We start from the raw sequence: 18,675 nt of genomic DNA, 5'->3' as shown, positions 1-18,675 counted from the left end.
GCCAGAAAAAATACACTGGTGAGGGTTAAGCTTATTGTTTAATCCAAGAAAGCTAACTAAGGCAGTTTAACAGGTGTACTCTGAGAGCACAACAACTTTTCTTCACAGGACCATGATTTATCGCTGGCAAAGAAGGCACAAAGAAGCTTGAGTCTGTCAAAGATCGGTATAGGATGATCTTGATTTTATATTAAGTGCAAAAAACCCCACAAATTGTCTTTCCCCAAATCTGCTAAGACACTCACTTTCCAGTTGCTAGTACAGAGACACAAAACTGCATCCAGCAGATTGATGCATGTTCCGGAATTCTGACAGGGGTTGCTATCGCACGCTTTTCGCTGAACAGTCTACAAAAAGAAAAAGTAGAGGACAAAAGAAACAAAGAAGAACGATTTACTGTTTTTACTACTGTATATGTTAGATATACAGAGAGAAAGGAAGACCTACCTTCATCAATTCATATTATTAATTCAAAATACACATTTATCTATAGAGGAGGGAATTCTAAAAGCTGGTGTAAAAGCAAATGCCCAACTTAGGTGTGTTTCAGAAAATTCTGTAATTCCACTTGCAACTTTTTGAAACGCCCCCAACACGCTCCTGGACATGCCCCCTTTTCAGATACCCGCTAAGAGAGCTAGACACCAAGCTTCACAGAGTAGCATGCAGCCAGTTGCACACACAAACTCTAATTGATGCCACTTAACTGCAATAATTGATTGCTAGTGCCCAATTATTGCTAGTTAACGACTCATTGAGAGGATCTGGGGTACAACTTTGGACTGAGAGTGCATCCTTGAAGGTTAGTTTTGCGGTCAAGAGTTTAGGAATTTTTCTCGACTATAAGTTGACATTTGATAAACAGGTTTTGGCAGCAGTTCAATCTTGCTTTGCAAGTCTATGTCTTAAAACGTGAAAGTTCTTTTTTCCTTAGGATGACTTTATGATTGTAATTCGTGCCTTGATTATTAGTCATGCAGATTGTTGTAATTGTCTGTATGATGGTTTGCCAAAGAAACAATTAAAATGCATACAGTTAATCCAGAATACAGATGCCAGACTATTGAGTGGTATGAAAATTCATGATCATATTATACTAATTTTATGATTGGCTTCCAGTTGAGGCTCGGGTCAAGTTTAAGGCATTGTGTTTGCTTTTCTCGGATGGTGCATGATCAAAAGCCTAAGTATCTGGCAGGGCGGTTACAAAATTAGTAAGCGGTCTTGAACACAAAAAATATAGGGACAGGCTTATGAACCTCAACATGTATATGCTGGAAGAGAGGAGATATGATAGATGTTTAAATATCTCAAGGACATTAATGTACAGGAAGTGAGCCTTTTTCAACTAAAGAAAACTCTGAAATGAGGGAGCATACGATGAAGTTAAGAGGGAATAGGCTTAGGAGTAATCTAAGAAAGTATTAGTTCACAGAAAGGGTGGTGGAAACGTGGAATGGCCTCCCGGTGGAGGTTGTGGAGCCAAGAACTGTGTCAGAATTTAAGAACACAAGGGATAAGCACGTGCGATTGCTTAGGAAAAGGAAGGGTTACAGAGGATGGGCAGACTGGATGGGCCATTTGGCATTTATCTGCCATCATGTTTCTGCTTCCTTATGTTCGTCAAAGATCCTGCCAATGAAGTTTCAATGTATTAGACAGAGAGCATTTGCTTATTTGGGTCTAAAGCTATGGAATTCTTATGACTTTAAACATTCTGGCAGACAAAGATTATATGAAATTCCACACATTTGTTAAAACATGACTGTTAATAGAATGTTAACTGATTTGGGATGTAAAGATATGCTGGTTTTGTTTTCTGTGGTTGGGGGTGATTAAATTTGGTTAGCATGTGAATGTATTGGGTTGGAATAATCGTACAACCTTTGTTTACCTTCAGAATGGAAGAGTAGCCTAATGGTTAGTGCAGTGGCCTGAGAACCAGGAAAACTGGGTTTAATTCCCACTGTAGCTCCTTGTGATTCTCAGCAAGTCATTTAACTATCTATTACCCCAGCTACAAAATAAGTACCTGTATATATATGTAAACTGCTTTGAAACCACAGAAAGGAGGTATATCAAATCCCATCACCTTTCCCTTTCCCTGTTTGGGATACAGATGTGAAAACTGGGTGGGGTTATAAAGACGACTGCGTTTTAAAATGATATTTTACTAAGTGTCGAGATGGAACAGAAAAGCAAAACTCCACACTTCACAGCAAAGCACAAGAAACAATAGAGGTGATGAACAACACACAACCAAAGGTGTTCAAAAAGCTTTAATGTGTATCTTCTAAATTACTCAACTCAGGCCGTGTTTTGGCTGAATAGCCTGTATCAGGAGTCAAAGTATCCTAATCAACATGTGGCATATAATGTCCTCAATGAACAGACCCAGCAAGGCTCTGCTAAATTTTGTAACATGAATTTTAAATCAAAAGTATGCAACCTTTTTGAATTGGGCACCTTTGAACATGTATACCCTGAAGGAAAGGAGAAACAGGGGTGATATGATACAGACATTCAAATATTTGAAAGGTATTAATCCGCAAACAAACCTGTTCCAGAGACGGGAAGGCGGTAGAACTAGAGGACATGAAATGAGATTGAAAGGGGGCAGACTCAAGAAAAATGTCAGGAAGTATTTTTTCACAGAGAGAGTGGTGGATACTTGGAATGCCCTCCCGCGGGGGTGGAGGAGATGAAAACAGTAACGGAATTCAAAAATGCGTGGGATAAACATAAAGGAATCCTGTTCAGAAGGAATGGATCCTCAGAAGCTTAGCAAAGATTGGGTGCCAGCACCGGTGTTTGGGGTGTAGGGCTAGTGGTTGGGAAGCAGGGCTAGTACTGGGCAGACTTCTATGGTCTGTGCCTTGAAAATGGTAGATACAAATCAAGGTCAGGTATTTTTATTTATTTTTTTTGTTACATTTGTACCCTGCACATTTTCCCACTCATGGCAGGCTCAATGCGGCAGGCAATGGAGGGTTAAGTGACTTGCCCAGAGTCACAAGGAGCTGCCTGTGGCAGGAATTGAACTCAGTTCCTCAGAACCAAAGTCCACCACCCTAACCACTAGGCCACTCCCCACTCCATAGAAAGTACATATATAGCACATATGAGTTTTTCTTGTTGGGCAGACTGGATGGATTGTACAGGTCTTTTTCTGCTGTCACCTACTATGTTACTATGTTTTTTGCCCGTGTTGATACAGCATTTATACCAGAGTTCTACAAGGTTGTACACTTTTGATTTAAAGTCAAGATGCAAAATTTAGCAGAGCCTTGCTAGATCTGTTCATTGAGGATATTATCCCCCTAATTCTATAAAAGTTGTCAAACATTGTGTGTGCAAATTTCGATACATGCCCAATTTGCACACACAATTTAACTGAATAATGAGCCAATTAGTACCTAAGATTTACATGCAATTGGAAAAAGGGGGTGTGGAAATGGGAGGCGCATGAATGTAATGGTGGTGTTCCTAAAATTAACGCACATTGTTATAGAATAACAGGGATCTATGCCTAATGTATGTGCATACATTTGCACCATGTTTCAGTTTTACAAATGGTCATGTCTAAAGTTAGGCGCAATTCTCATGTGTAAGTGCTATTCTATAAACCGGGCTTAACTTTAAGCATGGCTTACAGAATAGCACTCTTTTTTGTGCCTGATATGGAATCTAGCCCTCTATGCCACATCAAATGTTGATTAATATACTGTCAGTTTTACTAGGTTGAATGCTTTTGATTTAAAATTCACGGTACAAACTTTAACAGAGCCTGATATGGAATCTAGCCCTATATGCCACATCAAATGTTGATTAGAATACTTTCAAACTCCTGATGTAGGCTGTTCAGTAGAAACACACCCCATGTTGAGTCGCTTAGAAGATTCTCATTAAAGCTTTTTAAGCACCATAGGTTTGTATGTTGTTCGTAACCTCCACTGTTTCTTGTGCTTTATTTTATTTGTACCACAGTGACTGATTTAGGGACCCTTTTACTAAGCTGTGTTAGGCACTAACACGTATCTAACATAGCAAAAACCACCTGAAGCAGGATGCAGTAAAGAGGGGCATTTTCATTATAACGTCTAAGTCTGATTTGGGACATTTTGTGACAAATGTCCAAAAATCAAGTGACAGAGCAATTTTCAAACCAGAAAATTGTCTATTTTTTTGTTTCAAAATCACCATTTTCTAGATGTCTTTGTGCTCAGTGTGTCTTTCTTTAGGTACCATTATTGAAAAAAAGAACATCCTAGGGGAAAATGCACAAATACAAGCCATTGGGATATCTGAGGGCTTACATTTTAAGTAGACTGGCCAAACAGATATTCTAGCAGAGCAGTGGGGCAGCTTAGTGGCTCTGCAGTGCACTTCACATAAAAGGTCCCAGATGCAAATTCACCGTAACTTCCTTATATTATATTGTGAGCCCTCCAGGAACAGAAAAAAACAAAACAAAACTGTGCCTCGTTGTTCACCACTACAATAACCCTCAAGCCTGCAGGTGTCACCTATGTGTAGGTACAGCAACTATTTAGTGGTTTTTGGAGGGCTCACATTTTCCACCACAAGTGTACCAGTTAGAGTGGGACATGTCTCTGGATCCCCTTCGCTACAGTCCACTGCACTGACCACTAACCTACTCCTGGGACCAGCCTGCTGCTCTTATAGGAATGGTCATCATGTCTGAAGATGTCATAGAGACTGGCATGTACTGTCACATCTTGGGGGGAGGGGGAGCAGGAGAGGATCAGTGACCACTGGTGAATTAAATGGGGTCATGTTTTCATCTCTCCAGTAGTCATCTGGTTATTTAGGGCACCATTTGGTAACTTAGTTGTATTTGAAACAGGTCTAGACAAAACCATCTCAATGTTTGCCCTAGATGTTTTGGTTTTGTTCCATTATATTTCCATTCTGTGATCAAATTGTTCATCTCTGTTAGGGGTCTGTGATCTGACTCTGTGAAAAAATTAGCAACTGATTTGTTATTGAATACCCATTATGCTCTTACGAGGGCTGCGGCCTTTTTGGTTGCAGGTCCAGTACTATGGGATGATTCGCCTGGCTACTTGCGTTTTTGTACGAAAGCAGGACAATTCGAGAAGCTGTTGAAAACTCTTTTTTTTTTTTGTTCAGGCCTTTTAAGATGCAGTCAGAGCCCAGCAGCTGATTTTTTGGGGGAGAGGGGTTTGTATGAGATAATGAACTAATTGTCATTTGTATGTTTGCTTTTATTATATATGTTACACTGTTAGCCACTTAGGTTTAAGTAGGGTCTAAGTTTTATAAATAAATAACTAAATTATGGCAGAAAAAGTCTAATTTGGGGAATGCTCAAGTCCCGTCCATAACATGCCCCCTTGAAATTTGGATGAACTGCAGAGAAAAATGTCTCAAATCAGAGTTTTGAAACCTTAGATGTTTTGTGAGAAAAATGTCCTTCTGCTGCTTTATGATTGTTTTCAGACATTTTTTGCTTTTGAAAATGAGCACTAAAGCATCCTGTGTTACTTTTGGTATTTGTGTGCATTAAGCAGGCAGTATTTTAAAAAAAAATTCAGGGGCATGTCAGGGGTGAGGAACGAGTGAAGAGTGGATGTGGAAAGAGTAACTAGTTAGTATAGCACATTACTGCATGCTAACTAGTGAAAACAGTGTTAACACGGGAGCCCCTATGGGGGCAGTAAGGGTTCTTGCATTAATTATTTTAAATGACTGCATGCTAATTGTAGCATTAGTGCATGGCCATAAATGAAACAAATACAAGTAAAGCTTTTTGAGGGCTGTGCAAGAAATGGGTTTAGCGTGTGGGAAAGGCCCGAGTAAGGTCATATCAAGTCCATTTCTTAGTACAGCTTAGTAAAGGAGCCCCTTAGTAAAGTGTGCTACCAAATCAAATCAAATAAATGAAGAAATAAATATGGCCATTATATCAACTATGTTACTATGTAAAGGTGCTGAATGGCAGCCCTATCAAAGCGGTACCTAGTGAGACACTGCAGATCAGTGAGGTCTAGGAAACTGCTATGGGGCCTGAAAACTGTGGGGCGTGAGTACCTCCTATGGTGCCTCCCCTCTTCCTCCAACATGTAAGCCACCTGTGCATTTAGTGCCTCCATTTCCCCACACTACAGGTGCAATGCAGTGCCACCAGTGCTCACCTCTCCCTATCAACTTGGTGAAACACAGCAGCAACAAACAGAAGCTGCCACTCACTCTCCCACCACCAACGAACACCCACTACAAACTCTCCTGCCACACCCTCTAGCCACTCACTCTCCAAGCAGCAAACGATAGTGTTCACAAACACGCTGCAGCAGTATGCAGGACAAAGACAAACAGACACTACAAACAGGTAAGGGAAAGAATTATGAACTTGGGGACAGTGAATAGAGAGGGATAGGGAGAGGGGATGGGAGAGATAGAGGAAGGAATAGTGGTGTCTGGGTTTGGAGGCTAGAAGGGAAAGCTGAAAAGTTAAAACACAAATGAGGCATGTGAGGGGGAAAATGTTCCAACTGTGGCACACACACAAAGGTAACAGGTACTGAACAAACTCTCAGCTTTCTCTCCCAACAATGCTCTCGCCACTCTCCAACTCCACAAAATCGCTAATGGGTCTAAAGACGACTTCACCCTTACTCTGGTCACTTTTATTTCAGGTCTAACTAAGGACGCCCATGTTCCGACCCATGCGAAACCATTTTGCAAGCCGTTATACGCTGGAGGCGCCCATCACGTAACACCGCCCATAACACGCCCCTGTGGGGACGACCATAGATGGGCGTCCTTGCGCAGAGGGCGCCTTACAGCAAAGGTTTTGATTATTGGATTTGGGTGACCTTCTTTCACGGGGATGCCCATGTGCCTTTTGTGTCGCTTTTTGGGCCCTTTTCTTTCGAAAATGCCCCTGATAGTACCGGAGAGGCCTTTGCAGGCTCCGGTGTGAACAAATACAAGGTGATGTTGTGGTAAGATCAAGTTCATGTGGCACAGCCACATTAGGGAATCGAGAACGGAAGAGTTGTGTTATGTCTATTACGTGCTTTAGTTTGGTTGTGTTGCAGAGATTAGGCATTTAAGTTGGATCGGTAGGGTATGCCTTTTTAAACAGGTTGGTTTTAGTGATTTCCAGAAGTTTAGGTGGTCGTATGTCGTTTTCAAGGCTTTTAGTAGTGCGTTCCACAGTTGTGTGCTTATGTAGGAAAAACCAAATGCATAAGTTGTTTTGTATTTAAGTACTTTGCAGCTTGGGTAGTGCAGATTTAGATAAGATCGTACTGATTTGGATGTATTTCTAATTGGTAAGTCGATCAAGTCTGTCATGTACCTCGGGGCTTCTCCATAGATGATTTTGTGAACCATGGTGTGTCTTTCGTTTGCAATTAAAAGCATAAAAATGTATTTGTCTTACTACTGGTAATGAACAAGCCCTAATAATGGTGCATTGTAGAACACTGAATCATTCTTTTACTGATTTGCAATGGCAGATCACCGATTACATCCAGGAAGAACACTGAGGTGGTGACAGTCAATTTTCATTAAATTTCCATGAAGCATTTTTGAAACTGTACCTTGAATATAGTGGAGCCTCATGGCTTGAATTTGGAGATTGAGTGGTACACTCTATTTTGATTTATTTTGTTCACTGATTATCTGCTTGGTGACATTGGATAAAGTACTGACCAATAAAAATTTTGGCACATTTTTTAATTTAAAAGGCATCAGAATTGGCTCAACCACACTGTGCTGTTCCTTTGGATCCCTTGCACAGAACATGTCTGGCTTGTAGTATTAGATACATAAAGAGGCTCATTTTTTAAACAAAAAAAGTCCAAAAAAAGTGGCAAAACATCTAAATCAATATTTTCAAAAGACATTTTTAATATGGTTTCCTATTCAGTTCATATGCAATGTGTCCAAATCACAAGGGGGCATGTTGGGCGTTCCCAAAACTTGGATGTTTTTCTGCCACATTGGAAGAAAACTAAAATGTCCAGGGCTAAAAGTTAGATGTCCTATATGACAAAATGACCACTGGGTGGATTAAGGCATGACCCCCCCCCCTTATTGCCCCAGTGTTGCTGACCCCCCTCTCACCCCCCAAAGATGTGAAAGAAACAGTACATACCAGTCACTATGACAGATTTTGATGCTATGGCCAGTCCTATTAGAGCAGTCAGCGGGTCCCTGGAGTAGGCTAGTGGTCGGTGTAGTGCACTGTAGAGAAAGGGACCCAGGCCAATATCCCACTTTAACTGGTACATTTGTGGTTGAAAGTTTAAGCCCTCCAAAACTCACCAAAAACCTACTGTACCCACATATAGGTGTCACCTGCAGACGTAACAGCTATTGTAGTGATGCATACTTGAGTACAGTAGGTTTTTGTCGGGTTTTGGAGGGCTCACCTTATAATTTAAGGGGGTAATGGAGAGATGTGTACCTGGGACCTTTTATTGTGGAGTCCACTGCCCCTTATGGTGCCCCACTGCTCTGCTGTGATGTCTATGTTAAGTCTACTAAGAATGCTGCTGCTCTGCCCCCATACATCCCAATGGCTTGTTTTAGTTCATTTTTCCCTTGGACTTTTTTCAAAAATGTTCCAAAAAGATAGGCACACTGAGCAAAAACACATCTAGCAAATGGCCATTTTCAAATCAAAAGTTGGTGCTTTTTCTGATTTGAAAATGGCCATATTCACTATTGTATGTTTGGACGTTTTCCACAAAATGTCCAAAATTGTATTTAGACGTCATATTGAAAATGCCCCTCCACGTTTATAGCTATTGAAATACTTGTTTTTTAAATGTGTTTATTGTAATTAATATGGAACAATCAGTATGCTAAAAGTTTTGAATAATACTGAAACAAATTTGTGATTCGGTGTTGATATGATGGTTTGTGCTGAATTTTAGAATTATACATTACTGAAGGTGGGACTTCGTTTTATTTTGTATTAATTTATGGAGACCCCACAGTTTAGACTGGTGGGGTTAATAACATTGACTGAGTCAGAAGGAAGGGAAGGGTGAATAATTAGTATAGGGGAGGGATAGGAGAAAGAGAGAGAATAGAATGAAGGGGATGAAAGGGTTAATTATTAAGCATGAGAAGGGTGGCAACAGGAGTAGAAGTATGATTGGAGGATGAGGAGATGTGAGGATTGGTGATGGTCATGGAAATGGCTGTGGGTAAACAGAGAGGTTTTAGGCGGGTTAAAACAGGGCTGGTCAAACCCAGTAAGCAGGGTCAGCACTGCAGGGAGGAGCCTGCCTTACAAGGCGCCACTTTGCAAGCAATCAAGCTCTGCTGAGTATCTAATTTCTGCTGCTCATCTCAGTCTGGCTCCAAAGCTCAGCTCTCTGTCCCGTCCCCTCCCCCCTCCCAAGCAGAGAAATATCCTCCTTGTGTTTGTCAGAGGACGTCACTGCTCCAACTGAATCTGGCTCTGAAATAACTTGTGGGAACTCAGCTAACCTCTGTCCTCTGCCCAGAGAGGGCTCAGACAGAGACAGCACAGCAGAGCCTGGACCCTTGTTTTGTCAGAGACTGCTGTTTAGTGCTGCACCTGACCCACCCTTTTTCACCCCCCACCCCCAACACAGCAACTCACAGGACAGGAGGGCTAGATGCCTGCTTTCAATTCCTAACCATCACCTATCTCTCATTCCCACTTCAGTAACTCCTGTTAGTCTGTCCAACTCAGATTGTAGAATATGATAGTTTATGCTGATTAAGTCTGTCCTAGCTAGATCCTAAGCTGTGCTCATGGGAAGGCTATTGTGCTGCATGCAGAGTCTAACTTCTTAGGATTTCAGGTTAATTTTTGAAGAATTTGAAGAGGGGCTATCTCTGTTCTACATGTATGACTGCAAGGCCAAGTGTTGAAAGGGATCTGTTTGTTAGATTCTGAAATTTTGATAACACATTGTTTTTCAGAGTTGGCAAGACTGTCTGTTCTCCTAATTCCTGGTCTGTGCTAAGTTATTTTCTTCTAACTGGTGTAATATTTTCAATGATGCCATGGCTGGTAAAAGGGGTGTGTCTACTGTGGGGCGGAACCATAGTGATCCCGCCTCTGGGTGGGTAGGCGCGCCGACTAATAGACTACAGGAGGGCGCTAGAAACCCTAGGGCCGGCCCTGGGTTAAAAAATTATTATTTGGGTGGGCAGGAGTGGTGGAGGGTGGATGAGGGGGTTAGGAATTTTGTGCCCTTCCCTATCCAACCTTTGTTGCCTAGTGTGTCTTTCATTATGGTTTGTGATAGTTGGCGGCTTGTTGGGAGGCTTTTGCTCCTTGAGCTTTGTGGATTGGTTGTATGGGTTTGCTATTTTAGGGTTGAGAAAGGGAGGTTGGTCGCAACTTTTATAGTCGGCCGGATATGTGGGGATAAAGAGGCACCAGATGTGGTTAAGTTCATATTTGTTTAACAGATGTTTGATTGAAAAGAGTAATTCATAGGCAGAACTGCCATGAGTGAGCTGTGGCTTGATGGCACCGTGAGTCACATGGACTGAAGGGGGTAATTTCGGACACGTCAGGGAGCCAGTTTCATTACCGAATGGCTCTGAGTTGTTAAAACTGTTCTGTGAATGCCAACATTGGGCTGGAAGAATTTAATGTATTGGGTGAAAGGTTTAAGTTATAAAAATGAGTTTTATATAGTTAATAAAGCTGCAGCCAAAATTTAATTCCAATAAAGAGTAGTGGTGTTATTATTTATAAATTAAGTTGGTTGTAAGAATGGTATTGAATGTGCGCGGATGTCAGTGTTAGAGCTGCCTATTTGGGAGGGTTTTTTTAATCTTTAGAAATATAGACTCTTCCTTCTTCCAAAACAATGATGCAATTTTAATTGATGATCAGCTAGTCTAGCACTAAGCTACTCCTCAATGGTTATGTTAATTTAAAACAAAAGTAAATGGAAAACAGAATTTTCAGTCATTGTCACCTTCAATACTCCAAGGAGCTGAAAGTTGACCTGAGATTCAAATCCAGATCTTTCATTTGACATCTGTACTGTATTATTTGTCAAGTCTTAATGCTGTTAGACACACTTTTTAGAAGATTAATCTATGCCTAAAGGCTACAATGTGCACTTTGAATACTCGAGTAATATAATCAGTCTGTAAGTAAAATTGCCACAGGAGCATCTGTTGGAAGTCTTTCCCATCTAAATTATTCCTCATGCTGTGCACGCCTGCTGCATTGATCCCTTGTGATAAGCAGCTCAACACATGACATTTGGTTTGAAAGAATTACATTCTCAAGGGATTTTGTATGATAACTTCACTAAGTAGTGAGCCGCTTAGAAAGATTGTTACTAAATTCACGGTATTTTATTGATGGGTCATATGCATACATGGAAAACCAATGTATTGATTTTCATATAGCTTCTGTCAATTAAAGGTCAACAGCATAAACCCTTAGTACTTTAAGAAGCAGAGCATGCATCCAGGAAAGAGGGCACTCATGTGCTTTTACTTCCATAGACATCTGTCATGAAAATTAGAGGAATAATGTTGAAGGATTCACCCTACCCTGAGTGAAAAGGAGTGACCACATTATATTTCAGTCCAGTATGTCTCACGAAAGTATTTTCATCACATAATAACAGTCTTTGTCATTGATTACTCACTTGCTCCAGATTTTGAAATCTACTTTCAAGAGCCATAACCTGCAAAAGAAAATATATATTTTTTAGAGATTAAAAAGCTATTGCCCAAAGTTGAATGGACACCTTTAGGTATCCATATGTTTGCAAAATGATAGCGTTAGATTAGTTTCTTGCATCTAGGTTACTTTACAGTATAAAGTAAACCAGCCTGAGTCTGCTGCTCCAAAAATGTTGCAATGTACAAAGTCCAGTAAAAGAATGCTGTATGCGAGAAGTATCATAGAAAAAAAATAGGAAAATATGCCTTTGCTATACCTGTTTTAGAGAAGTGCACTGGCATAAAATATTGGGCAAAGGCCAAATGGTATATGATTACATTTTAAGTTTATGCAATTAAAGATATATGTTTTTATTCTTTTGCCTGTCAACATAGTCCTTGCAGACACCACGTCTGCTGGACTTTGTACATTGTAAAAGAGAGTGAGAATCTAGATTTACTTCTGTAGCTCATGACACATTTTATGAAGACTCTAACAGTGTAGATTAGATGGAAATTTCAGCAATTATGCATGCAAAATAATAGCAATTTTCTAAGGGGTGGTATGAGCATTCTTGCCCTCTAAAATTTACCTGAACAAAGCACACACATAAATGTATGCCTGCTGTTCAATGCACACAAAAATCTCAGCTTTTTCTGTGTATGCAACATACTATATACCATATGCATGCATGCAATACACTAACTCCCCCCCCCCCCCCCGACCCCTCTATTCAAGTTGAAGAAACATATAGGTATAAGGCTATGGACCGTATTCAGTAAATGACACTGAAAATCAGGATCAGAAGTATTCTATAAAGGGCGCTCCAAAGGTTATCGTTCTTCATAGAATAGTGCTTAATCCCAATTCTAGCACTCAACTTTGGTTGCAAGGATTTAAAACCGATACCTGATGTAAATCCTGGAACACAAGTTGGGCATGGAATCCCCTGGATTCTATAAAACTGGTTTCTTGGGATATTGCCCCCTGACCCAGCCATGCCCCTCTCATAGCCACACCCATTTGGGGTTCCAGGCTATGATGTTTTGGGCTGTAGTGTCATAGAATACAATGTACAAAGATGCAGTGCAGCTCCCAATTGAATGCCATTAATTCAAATAATTCATTGTTAGTATTCAATTATTGGCATTAGTGGCTCATTAATCAATTGAGATGTGTGCAAATCTTGAGATTATGCCTAAACTTGGGTGTGGAAAACTCTCAGGCTTATTTTCGAAAGAGAAGGGCGCCCATCTTTCAACACAAATCGGGAGATGGGCATCCTTCTCCCAGGGTCGCTGAAATTGGCATAATCGAAAGCCGATTTTGGGCGTCCCCAACTGCTTTCCATCACGGGGATGAGCAAAGTTCCCGGGGGTGTTGTCAGGATGATTAGCAAAGGCGGGGACTGGGGCGTGCTTAACACATGGGCGTCCTCTGCCGATAATGGGAAAAGAAGGGCGTCCCTGACAAGCACTTGGCCTACTTTACTTGGTCCATTTTTTCTTGCGACCAAGCCTCAAAAAGGTGCCCTGAACTGACCAGATGACCACCGGAGGGAACCTGGGGATGACCTCCCCTTACTCTCCCAGTGGTCACTAACCCCCTCCCACCCTAAAAAAATACTTAAAATATTTTTGCCAGCCTCAAATGTCATACCCAGCTCCCTGACTGCAGTATGCAGGTCCCTGGAGCAGTTTTTAGTGGGTGCAGTGCACTTCAGGCAGGCGGACCCAGCCCACCCCCCACCCCCACACCTGTTACACTTATGGTGGTAAATGTGAGCCTTTCAAAACCCACCTGAAACCCACTGTTCCCTACATGTAGGTGCCCCCCTTCACCCCTTAGGGCTATGGTAGTGTTGTACAGTTTGGGAAGTGGGTTTTGTGGGGGCTCAGCACCCAAGGTAAGGGAGCTATGCACCTGGGAGCAATTTATGAAGTCCACTGCAGTGCCCCCTAGGGTGCCCGGTTGGTGTCCTGGCATGTGAGGGGGACCAGTGCACTATGAATGCTGGCTCTTCCCATGACCAAAGGGCTTGTATTTGGTCATTTCTGAGAATGGGCTGTCCTCGGTTTATATTATCGCCGAAAACTGGGGATGACCATCTCTAAGGTCGACCTAAATGTTGAGATTTGGGCGTCCCCGACCGTATTATCAAAACAAAAGATGGATGCCCATCTTGTTTCGATAATACAGGTTTTCCCGCCTCTTCACTGGGACGTCCGGCAAGGACGTCCTCAGGAAAACGTTCGATTATGCCCCTCTCTGTGACCTATACTGAATCCAGGGGTATATGTGCGAAATTTTACTTTTATATAGTATGGTGAAATTTACAAAAGGGTATTTTTAGGTGTAAAACATTTTTCAGCCAAGAAATATCTTTTACAATTATCTCCTCTGTTGGCAAATTCAATGTTATAAACTCAACATACCAACACCTATCACATAGTTGATGCTTTAATTGACTCTTAAGAAAGTAAACAAAAACTAGAAAAAAAATTTAAGGTGATACATTTTATTGGAGTAAATACCTTCTACACTACCTTCTGGGAGTTAAAAATCCAAGTTAGTCCATCTAAAAAGTACCGTATGTGCTGTTCTAGGCACCACCCACATATAGATTTCTGCAGCCCTGTGTATAACTATTTACAGTTGTACATAAATAACTTGGTCCCAATGTGGGTTTTACACTCAGGCCTGCAATCACGGTTCACAAAATGTTCAGATTCTGCACTGGCAGGATGGAGACAGCTTCCTCTTGCCAACAATAGTGCAAAATTGATAAAATGGCATTTGCACTGGTATGTGGGTCAGAGTGTACTGGGGTCATTTGCAATTTGCTGGCAGAAAAGGAAGCTATTCTTTCCTGTCAATGAAGGGTCTGAAGATTTTTTGGAAGATAAAGTGGGCTTTTGTGGTGGGGAAGGGGCTTGGCAGACTACATCAGGGGTTCAAATAGGAGCCAGATGTAAGTGTATATGTTTTAACCAGGAATAGGGGAAATAATACAGTAGTGAGAATTAATACAACCCATCAAGGACTGTAGGGGTTGACTGTACCTCCTGAGGTGTGGATAACATTGCCGTATTATATAAGCTGGCATTAACATTCTATTATATTAATGTTGGATTATTTGCATCTATGTTCATAGGAAACCGACAGTAATGTTAATACGTATGCAAATGGCTTGCATTAATGACTATATTACATGGGCATTAGCTAACAGGTATAGGGAAGATCAGTCCTCCCTGATATTCAGCACTATTTAAGCAGTCAGAAACAACCGCTAACTTGGTTAAATAGTGTTTTTTGCGGCTAACTGTGACTATTCAGCAGGAGAACATTGGTTATCTCCACTGAATATGCAGTAGGTATCACCTACTGCTAAACCAGCTATGTTGCACGGCATATCTGGTTAGGAGTGAATATTCAACGCCAGACTGGATAAGATTAATGGTTAAATTAGACAGCATAAGTAGCAGTACTATCTTTAACCGCTGTAACTTGACCGGCCAGCGGCTGAATATCTGCTTAACTGGTTAAGTGTTCAGCAGCCAAAAAACCCTGGATATTCAATGTCAGCTGCTGGAAATGGCCTGACATTGAATACCCGGATTTAACACCAGTGGCAGGCAGACAAAGTGCTGTCCGCTACCAGCTGAATATCGGGGGTAGTGTTCACAACAATACCCATTAGAATGTAGAGCCCTAACAAGCCTGTTAAATCATCTTCCAATAGAAAGCTTTGTCTACTGAGGCAACATGTGTTTTGTTGTTTGTTTGTTTTTTGTGCTAGTGTAACAATAAGTTCTTTTACCTTGGAATTCAATTGGTTAAGTTGATTTGACACATTTTGAGATATTCCAGCTCCATTTCTCTTTAGCTCTGTTATATCTTCTTTGTTTTTCCTAACCTAAAGTTGGGGGAAAAAAAGTTAATTAGGTTGATTTTTGAAGAAAGCGAGGCTCCTAACCTATCCACTTCAGTTTTAGGCACCTAGAGGCCTTTTTACTAAGCTGCGTAGGTGCCTATATGCACCCAACGCACATCAATTCGGAGTTACCGCCCGGCTACCGCGTGGTCCGGGTGGTAATTTCATTTTCTATGCACGTTCACTACACGTGCCGGAAAATAATTTTTCTTTTCCAGCGTGTAGCAGAAATCGGGTGGTAATTGTCATTCTACGTGCGTAGATGATTACCATACGGTTACCGCATGAAACCTTACCGATAAGTCAATGAGTGGAGGTAAGGTCTCAGACCCAAAATGGATGCGTGCCAATTTTTATTTTGCCGCATGTCCGTTTTCAGCAACATTTTTTAAAAAGGCCTTTACTTACAGGTGTGCCTAACACTAGCGCAGCCCATTTTTCTGCGCACCTTAGTAAAAGAACCCTCTAAAGTTCTGCAAAATCTCAACTGAAACTAAACATCTAAGGGGTCAATATTCAAAGTGATTTAAATGACCAGGAGAGGCCCCTGGTCATGTAAATCACTTGTCTGGGATTAACCAGGTATATTCAGCAGCAATTAACTGGACAATGCCACTGAAAATGCCCCTGTTAGCTAATTTGTGGGCATTTCAGGGGCAGATTCGGCACTCAGCTGGTTAATATTCAGCCCTTAACCAGCTAAGGGGCCCTTTTACTAAGCCACATAGGTGCTTATCTGCCTTATTTTCGAAAGTGATGGGCGCCCATATTTCATCCCAAATCGGGAGATGGGTGCCCATTTCGCAAAGGCGCCCAAATCGGTATAATCGAAAGCCTATTTTGGGCGTCTTCAACTGCACTCCGTTGCTGGGAACGAACAAAGTTGACTGGGGCGGGTCAGAGCATGGTGAAGACGGGACTGGGGCGTGTTTATCGGCCGAGCAGAGATGGCCGCCTTTGGCCGATAATCAAAAAATAAAGGCGTTTTTACGGGGAATTTGGGTCACTTTTTCTGGACCCATTTTTCTCAAGAACAAGCCCCCAAAAAGTGCCCCAACTGCCCAGATGATCACCGGAGGGAATCGGGGAGGACCTCCCCTGACTCCCCCAGTTGTCACTAAACCCCTCCCACCAAAAAAAAGAACTTTCAAACTTTTTTTGCCAGCCTGTATGGCCAGCCTCAAATGTCATACCCAGCTCCATCACAGCAGTATGCAGGTCCCTGGAACAGTTGTTAGTGGGTGCAGTGGACTTCACCCAGGTGGACCTAGGCCCATCCCCCCCCCCACCTGTTACACTTGTGCTGGTAAATGGGAGCCCTCCAAACCGCCCCCAAAACCCACTGTACCCACATTTAGGTGCCCCCCTTCAGCCATAAGGGCTATGGTAATGGTGTAGAGTTGTGGGCAGTGGGGGGAATTTGAGGGGCTCAGCACCCAAGGAGGGGAGCTATGGACTTGGGAGGTATGAAACTTTTTTTTTATTATTACAAGTGCCCCCTAGGGTGCCCGGTTGGTGTCCTGGCATGTGAGGGGGACCAGTGCACTACAAATCCTGGCCCCTCCCATGACCCAATGCCTTGTATTTGTTAGTTTTTGAGCTGGGCGCCTTCGTTTTCCATTATCGCTGAAAAACGAAATCGCCCATCTCAAATCCGCACACATCCAATGCATTTGCCCGGCACAAACCGTATTATCGAAAAAAAAGATGGCCACCCATTTATTCCGAAAATACAGATCAGTCCCGCCCCTTCACGTACCCGTTCTCGGACATAGACACCAATGGAGATGAGCGTTTGTGTTTGATTATGCCCCTCTAAGTGTGCCCAATGTGAGCCAATTCGGAACCACCGCCCAGCTACCACGTGGCCTGGGTGGTAATTTCATATTTTACGCACGTCCAGTACACACACCAGAAAATTTCCGGCATACAGTGCACGCTGACAATTGCCCCTTGGTTAACGCGCGAAACATTACCACTAAGTCAATAGGTAGCGGTAAAGTCTCAGGCCCAAAATAGATGCGCACCAATTTTTATTTTGCCACATGACCTTTTTTGCAGGTGCGCTGAAAAATGGACCTACGTACGTCCAACACACGTGTCTACACCAGTGCGGGCCATTTTTCAGCGCACCTTAGTAAAAGGACCCCTAAGATAGCTGCATGAATAGAACCATAAAAAACACAGTCTTATCTTTAAGCTATTCATCGTAACCGGTTAAATGCTGAATATCGCATGCCTGGATATTCAAGGCTGGTGCCTGGATATTGCCTGTGCATAAGTGCTGGAATCTGGCCCGCCCAGGTCCACGCCCCCTTGCAGCTGCATGCTATAGATTTTGTGCACTCAATTTATAGAATACTGACCAAGCATAATTATGCACATAATTGCAAATTAGTGCCAATTAACACCATGTATAGCCAAATATTGGCAATTAATTTAACAATTAAGTTATGTGCGCAACTCATAGTCTTCTATAAATTGTGCATGCAACTTAGCACGCTAAGGGGGTCTTTTTCAAAGGTGCTCTAGTGTTTTTAGTGCGCAGTAATGATTAGTGCGCACTAAATGCTAGAGACACCCTTAGGAAAATATAGGCATGTCTAGCATTTAATGCAAGCTTATTTTTAGCACATGCTAAAATAACGCTAGCATGCCTTGGCCCTTAGTGTCAAATTGTGCAAGCAAGTGTAGGAGACAGGAAAATATCTACTCTACCTGAATGTAACTCACCGTGAACTACTATTGAAAATGCATAAGCAAAATCCAAGTAAATAAAGACCTCAGTCCTACTCATTTTTCAAAGGAGCATAATTAGGATCTTAGCTTTCAAGCAAAGCCCCTAACCTTTTGAAAACTGACCTCTGAACCTTTTAACTGGAAAAATGCTATAAAGATATTTTCTCCACACTTTGGCTTAAGCTGGATTCAAGGCACTTGCTCCTATGTAATGATCTATCTTGTATACTGCTCAGAGATGCTTTATTATCTTTCACAATATTATCTCCATTAGTATAGAACAGATTCATTAAAAAAAAGACTGCTACTAGTCCAGAGTACACTTTAC

At 41.8% G+C, this 18,675-nt stretch overlaps 1 long non-coding RNA gene across 1 annotated transcript; it reads right to left on the bottom strand.

Moving 5' to 3' along the window:
* Positions 1 to 250: 250 nt before the first annotated feature.
* On the bottom strand, positions 251 to 15,515 carry LOC115460086. The gene is made up of 3 exons (XR_003940370.1): positions 15,495 to 15,515; positions 11,658 to 11,696; positions 251 to 347 (listed from the first exon to the last, which is right to left on the bottom strand). It is a non-coding gene; the product is annotated as an uncharacterized LOC115460086 (long non-coding RNA).
* Between the last annotated feature and the right edge of the window lie 3,160 nt (positions 15,516 to 18,675).

The sequence above is a fragment of the Microcaecilia unicolor genome, chromosome 1, assembly GCF_901765095.1.
Source record: "Microcaecilia unicolor chromosome 1, aMicUni1.1, whole genome shotgun sequence".
In the NCBI taxonomy this organism is placed as follows: domain Eukaryota; kingdom Metazoa; phylum Chordata; class Amphibia; order Gymnophiona; family Siphonopidae; genus Microcaecilia; species Microcaecilia unicolor.
The sequence above is the reverse complement of the archived record's forward strand: the minus strand, read 5'-3'. Positions and strand labels throughout refer to the sequence as shown.